We start from the raw sequence: 7,591 nt of genomic DNA, 5'->3' as shown, positions 1-7,591 counted from the left end.
CACACTACTCTATGTATTCTATGCTCCAGAAAAAATTAACTAATAACTGTTCCACAAGCATGTCTTTCCTGGCCTCCCTTCTTTTGCTCATTCCAATACTATGAATACAATATCCCCCGTGCCACGATCTCAGCCTGTTAAAATTTTGCTCACCCTTCAAAATTCACTTCCTCCATGAAGTCTTCCCTGCCCCCCTCTCTCTCTTGTCAGAAATAGTCTTTCTTCCTTAGATTCCTTGGACTAATTTGTTCCTACTCTCTAAAACGGAATGAATATGAATAATGTATAATCGTTACTTGAGTTTGTGTTCTATCTCTTCTGTTGAAGAATAAATATCTTGAGGGAGAAACTAACTAAGTCTTGTTCACCTTTGCAGGCTGCTGATAATCCCCATCCTCATGCTCAGGCATAGAGCATAAAACAAAAAGTAAAGGAATATTCTAATAGCCTGCCCAAGCAAGCACTGAACTTTTAATTAAGTGCAACTTTTTTCATGAAGCATCAAGCACCTACTGTACTATGCTCAGTGATGGGGATGTAAAGGAAAAGAGAAAACAACCCCTGCCCTTAAGGAGCTTCCATTCTACTTGGGAATAGAGTAGATATAAAAGAAATTAAATTCAAAATGATGCAAAGTAGTTTTAGTAGAAAGAAAGAACTAAGTAGGGAGTAGGTAAGAAGAGACCTGTAGAGTTTGGGGATAGGCCACTCTAGCAGATGGCACCTAACCTGCACTTTGAAGGAAGATAAGAATTTTCTAGGAAGAGATGAGGAGTAAGCTAAAGTATGGAGACGGGAAATGAAGTATCATGTAGAGGGAATGATCAGTAGCTATTCGGACCACAACAAAGAAGATGTAATGGAGAGTAATGTGAAATAAGATGAATAGGAATCAAAAGGTTGAAAGCTTTAATTCTAGGTCAAGCACTTCCTGTTTTATCCTTGAGTCAATGAGACAGTGGAAAGAAGGAAAGGGTTCAAATCATAACTCTAGCACTTAACAATTTCTGTGGTCTTGGTCAAGTCACTCTACCTCTAAGGGTTTCCATTGCCTCTTGGATAAAATAAGAGAGTTGGACTAAATCACCTTTATAGTCAGTACTTTCCAGCCCTAAATCTGGGATGACCCAATTGGAACCTGCTAAATCTTAAAAAAAAAAAAAAAAAAACAACTTCAAACCCCACGGAAAACTGCAAATAATCAAAACAAAATGGAATTCATGATCCCCCCACAATCTCTGTATAATTCACCCCAATTTGGCATTATTATTCATCAGCATAATCAGTAGCTTGCATTTAAATAATGTTTTAAAGTCTACAAACTGCCTTCCCCAAAATCTCCCTTTGAGGTAGATCATAAATTCAAAGATAGAGACCTAGAAGTCATTTAGTCTGAACGTTGTTTTAACAGATAAAGAAACTAAGGCAAAAAAAATGTTAAATGATTTACTCAAGACCACATCTGGTAAAATGAGGGTTTGAATGCAGGGCTTCTGACATCAAATTCAGGCCAGATATCTTTCACAATAATAGTGGAAAGATAGGGGGTACATTGAATCAATCAATCACCCCACTGCTAGAAGTGATTAATAAGATGATAAACCCTGATACCTTTATCAGGTGAGAATACATCTATTGAATTAAGAGATATGAGCTAAGTGTGAACAAGGCCTAGATATCTCCATGGAATCAATCAAAGACATTAAACTAATGTATGCCCTATCACACCCAAGGAGTCTTCAATTGCATTAAAGTGTCATGCAGCTCAGAGTAGAGAGCAACTCCAGTCAAGTCCTTCAGAGAGATTCATTGGGAGGCTGGGGCAGGGGGGTGGGGGAAAGAGAGTGGTGAGGCAGGAAGAGAGCTTCTATTTCTTTCCCTGTCACTCTTGAACAAAGGAGGACCTAGAGAATAACAGTTTCAGAACTCTATTAGGAGCCCATAAAAAACTATATCACACCTATGGGGATATCATAAGCACCCCATAAAAGAGGTGAAAAGAACTTCTAAGAACCAAGAGCCATGAGTTACCTCTTTGTCACGTGTTATCTCTAAAATCTAAACCTACCTTTCCCTGGATTCTGTATGCACTTTTGGGAAAGTGTGTCACAGACTTTTGGGGAAATATATTATGCCAACTGCTCTATGAAAACACCTTAGTAAAATACCTCTTTCTAAAAACTAATTCAAGTCTGGCTAATTAATTCCTATCAACTGTTAATCATGGACGGAAGCACACCAGTGGGGGCTCATGAGCTCTAGCATTAGAAAGTCACTTCTGACAGGGTTTACCCTAGAACTCTGAGAGGATGAAGTGGCTGCTTTCTGGGGACCCACCCTCCAATGACAGTAGAGGTTAGGATAGTAGCTCCCATAACATGCACTACAGTAATAGCATTGAACTATCCTTTCTTCCCTTGTCTTGACCTTTGTCAGCAGAAGGTCTTCCCTTTTTTTACTATTCCCTCAGGTACACTCTATACCCTCTACTCCACCAAGGAAAATGTGGACCCTTAAGCCATCCAGCTAGCATTTCATGTTTCAATCGTCAACATCCCAACAATTTGTCTTCATTAGAAACATATGAAAACAGATGTAGTCATGTCTAAAACAGATTCATACTGTCTGTGAATCCCCTTGACAATTGTGAGCCTCCAAAGAGAGATTTCATATTTCATTTTGTCTTGTTCTATCTGGTGCATCTTGAGTCTCCCAACCCCCATCATCCCCCATCCTCATTGCCTCCCAATCTATATCAGAGGTGTCTGGTTGACTCCTGCTTTAAAATTCAGAATGAAGATTCCCCCCCCTCCTTGTTTGCAAGATTTTTTTTTTCAGCAGAAATTGGAAGGAGTCACTTCGCTAACACAGACAGAGAGTCTGCAGGGAATTTCAAGATTGTGCTGTGGAAAGCAAAACATATGCCTGTTTGGGACAAGTTGTACTTCACAAACATTTAGCAGCCAGTCCTGGGGAATACAAATAGAGAAACCGTTTGCATAGGGAATGAAGGCTTCAGCTCTTGATCTTATTAAATCCTAATATCTCTGTCCCCACTGCCATCCATCTCCAGAACTCTCACAGTCTACCCAACATGTGATATTAGCAAACAGGGTAAGTAGAGAGAAATCTTCATTTTCCTTCAGAGGTTGCTAGAAATCAGGGACCAGGGAGGAATGATAAATCTTCCCAGTTAACCGGGACTGATTAGACTCTAGTAGTGAAAACAGACTGATCACTGTTAGAGGGATATAAAGGAAAGAATGCTAGGTTTTGAGCCACAAAATCTGGGTTCAAATTCTATCTTTGCTCATTACTATGTGTATAACCTGGAGTGAGTCACTTAACCTAAAAAGGGGGGGGGGGTGGCACAATGACTATGAAGTTGAAATCCCACCTCTGCTTACCACATTGAACATGACCTTTTACCTTCTCTGGCTCTCTGGACCCTCATCTATAAAATGAGGTTGTTGGACTAGCCCACAGGTTCTTAACCTTTTTATGACCTGGATCCCTTTGGTAATTTCAGTGAAGCCTACAGACCCTTTTTCAGAGTCATATTTTCAGATGCACAAAAGAATATGTAAGATTACAGAGGTAATCAATTATTTTGTTATACTAATGATATGTCCTACATACATACAAATATTAAATTATGCTTTTTAAAAGCTCACATAACCCAGGTTATGAACTTCTTGACTAGATGGCTTCTGAACTCCCTTATAACTCTTTATCTAGGATTCTATGAGTTCTTTCACCAAAGAGGGCACCCTTAAAGACAGGGGGATTAATCCTAAGGGATAATGCTATTGTCACCCTTGGCATGAGTGGGAGAAGGGAAAGACAAAGCCTAAACAGCCTATCTGGGCTATGCCATGACAGGTAGCAGCTTAGAGTGCTGGATGTGGAGTCTGGAAGGCCTGGATTCAAATCTCATTTCTCACAGCCCATATCCTTATAGATGCAGAAACCGAGGAAGTCAATAACCCCTATGAATCTCAGTTTCTGTATTTGTTTGTTTTGGAGGTGATTCAGTTGTGTGAACCTGGGCAAGTCAGTAAGTGTCTGAGGCTGGATATGAACTCAGGTGCTCCTGACTTCAGGGCTAGTGTTCTATCTACTGTGCTGCCCCAGTTTCTGCAGTTGTAAGAGCAGATCCTGGAAATGTGATTTTATTGGCACAGGGAATTACAAAGTTAGGGAGCTGTCTCTACCCATATAATGTTAGCACCTTCTCTTTGACATAGAGAAGTCTCTAAAACACTTGCTAAAAGTTAAGGGTTAAGTGACTTGCCCAGGGTCACACAGCAAGGAGGGGCCAGAAGTGGGACTTGAACCCAGATCTCGCCGGCTTTGGAGCTGGCTCTCTAACATCTCTAGCATCTCTTCTCCCAGCTTTCTTTTCCCTCTGTTAGACAGTGATGATAACACCTGTGGTACCCACCACTTGGGGTTATTCTAAGGCTAAAATGACATCATGTAATTCACTTTGCAAATCTCCAAGCACCATATAAATGTCAGCTGATTTGAATGAAATGAAGGCTAAAAATTGTGAAAATTCCATAGGTGGGTTAGCAGCTTTTCCCAAAGCCGAATTCCCATGATGAAGGGAAGGAATATGCTAGTACCTTCTCTATGCCAAGCACTGAGCTAAGTGCTTTACATATATCTTCTCATCTTATCCTCATAACAACTCTGAGAGGAAGATGCTCTTATTATCCATATTTTATCAGAGGAAACTGAGGCAAATAGAAAGTAAGCACTTGGCCAGCAGAGCTAGAATCTAAGGCCACATTTGAACCCAGATCTTCCTGATTCAGCACTTAATCCAGTGAGCCACCTTGGCTGCCACAGCCCCCTCTCAAGCATCCCCGTGATACGGGGAAGTGATAGTCGATTCTCCAAGGCTAACCTGGCAAAAGATTGGTTCTCATAGATCCTACAAAAGACACCAAATAATGAGAAAATGGAAGAATAAACTTCCTGACAATTAGCGTTATCCAAAAATAGTCTGAAGCGCATCAGGAGATAGTGGGTCCCACTCATTTCAGGTCTTTCTGCAAGGGCTGTGTGTTGGACCCATTAAGAGGGTGATTCCTTTGGAGTCTGGGTTAGACTCAATGGCCCTAGAGTTCCTTCAGAGGGAGGTAAAACAGAACGTGACTGGAAGTCAAGGGAGCTGTCTTCTGGTACCTGAGTTACTTTTAACTATCTGACAAACACTAAGCAGTTTTCCTCATTAGAAAGTCAGTTCTTGGGGCGGCCAGGTGGCTCAGCGAGTAAGAGCACCGGCTCCAGTGTTGGGATGACCTGGATCAAATCCGGTCTCAGATACTCAGCACCACACCTAGAAATAACTGGCCGTGTAACCTTAAGCAAGTTACTTACCCCAACTGCTTAATAAAAATTAAAAAAAAAAAAAGAAAGTCAGTTCTTAGAATCAGAAGGCCTGGTCTTGAGTCTAGGTTCTAATACTTAATCTTGACTTTAGGCTATCTCTTCAAAGAACTGAGAATCTGGATTACAGAGGAAAGTGGGATGAAGAAGGAGAAATGAGGCCAAGGGCAAGGGTTATGGAGGAGAATAGGAAGAAATGATGAGGCTAGATGATGATACAAATGGACTCAGGTCTAGAGCTGGGAGAGCCAATTGCTATTCATTTTACGTATGAGGACATTGAGACCACAGAGATAAGTTACTTGCCTAGGGTCCCACGGATAAATATCTTACAAAATGGTAGAGCTAAGATTCAAACTTAGGTCCACGGTTCTATGCTGCTTTCATGAAGTTCATGGATTTCTAAAAGGTAAAAGTCAATGTAGGAGCATGGTCAGACGTACTTGATAGCATTAAGAGCAAATAATATAGATATTCTCCTGGTAGGGGTCTGGAAGAGGGAAAACCAGGCCTTGACCTATATGACTGCCCCCTCCAGGGCTCCTACTGGATCTTCTAGCCTTTCTCCCCTCTTCCTACCACAGGTGGCTCCCAAAGTTCTTTCTCAGGTCCACTTTTTTTCATTATTCTCCTTCCCTTGAAGATTATATCTCTTCCCTCCAGCTTCCCTGCCCCCTCCCCACCTCATTAAAGAAGTGTTGTCTTTCTGGAAGGACTGTGTTGTTTTTCCCACAGAGAAGTTTTCTCTTAGAGTGGGTATCGATTACTGTCACTGTGCCAGCATCAGAGGTGAAAGGAAAAAGCTACCCTGGAGGCAATGTCTCAAATGGAAATACTTCGTTATTTAATAATCCCTATGTTCATTTGGCCCCATTGAATCTCAACCTCCTGATAGAGTGGGGGAATGGGAAAAGGCCAGTTTCAATGGGGTCTCTTAAGGCCCACCACAGCTAGCAGTCTTGGCTGACCTTCTCAGCTGGGGTGGTGTCAGCAGCAGGCAGGGCTGGGCCTGGGGGTCTTCTCACTAATCAGCTTGGAAGTGTCTGGCTGGGGAGACAGAATGCAGAGCTCACACTGAGGAACTTCAAGGTGCCCTGCCTCACTAGGGAGGAAGCATCCGTGGGCTGACTCAGAAAACAAAAACCAATCCCTTACATGGCCTTTGGGAGAGACAAGCTGAGCTCAGGAGGGTTCTTTTCATTTGTTTGTTCCCTTCCCCCAACCCCACTACTTTAGAGAGGTGCCACACTGGAGTCAAAAGAGACCTGGGCTAGGAGATGAGAAGACTTACATTTTTTTGGTCCTGACTTGGCTACATCTTCAAAAAAGTTCCTAAGATCATAGATTCAAAGCTGCAAGAGACCTTAGAGGTTATTGAATCTGACTTCATTTTACAAATAAGGAAAGTGAGTCCCAGGGAGAGTCTTACTTGCCCAGAGTCGTAGTTAGTAAGTATCTGGGGTAAGACTGGAAGTCTTAGAGACTTCTTGACTCTATTTTGTCAGGTAGAGAGACAGACAGGAAGGCAGACAGACAGAAACAGGCAATTGTAGGGTTAGTGGACAGAAAGTTGACCTCAGAGTTTGGAAGACCTAGATTCAGGTCTTTACTTTGAAATATACTGTCCAAGTGACTTAACCTTCAATACCTCAGTCAACTCCCTAAGACTGTAACCTACATTAATGGAAGAGCTTTTCCTCAACTAGAGTTCTCTCCATACCAATGAAATCCCTGGCCCAGACAAAAGAAAGAAAGACAAGAAAGAGAGAAAGAAAGAAAGAAAGAAAGAAAGAAAGAAAGAAAGAAAGAAAGAAAGAAAGAAAGAAAGAAAGAAAGAAAGAAAGAAAGAAAGAAAGAAAGAAAGAAAGAAAGAAAGAAAGAAAGAAAGAAAGAAAGAGAGAGAAAGAGAAAGCAAAAGAGAGAAAGTGAAAGAGAGAGAAAGAGAAAGAGCGAAAGAGAGCGAAAGAGAGAGAGCGAAAGAGAAAGAAAGAAAGAGAAAGCGAAAGAGAGCAAAAGAGAGCGAGAGCGAAAGAGAGAGAGCGAAAGAAAGAGAAAGCGAAAGAGAGAGAAAGCGAAAGAGCGAGAGAAAGAGAGAGAAAGCGAAAGAGAGAGAGCGAGAGAAAGAGAGAGAGAGAAGGAGAGAGAGCGAAAGAGAGAGAAAGCGAAAGAGAAAGAAAGAGAGAAAGCGAAAGAG

This window comes from Petaurus breviceps, unplaced genomic scaffold (assembly GCF_028583685.1).
Source record: "Petaurus breviceps papuanus isolate PSGF00001 unplaced genomic scaffold, PetGlider_PUasm1.0 90762, whole genome shotgun sequence".
NCBI classification, from domain to species: domain Eukaryota; kingdom Metazoa; phylum Chordata; class Mammalia; order Diprotodontia; family Petauridae; genus Petaurus; species Petaurus breviceps.
Note: the sequence above shows the minus strand (reverse complement) of the source record.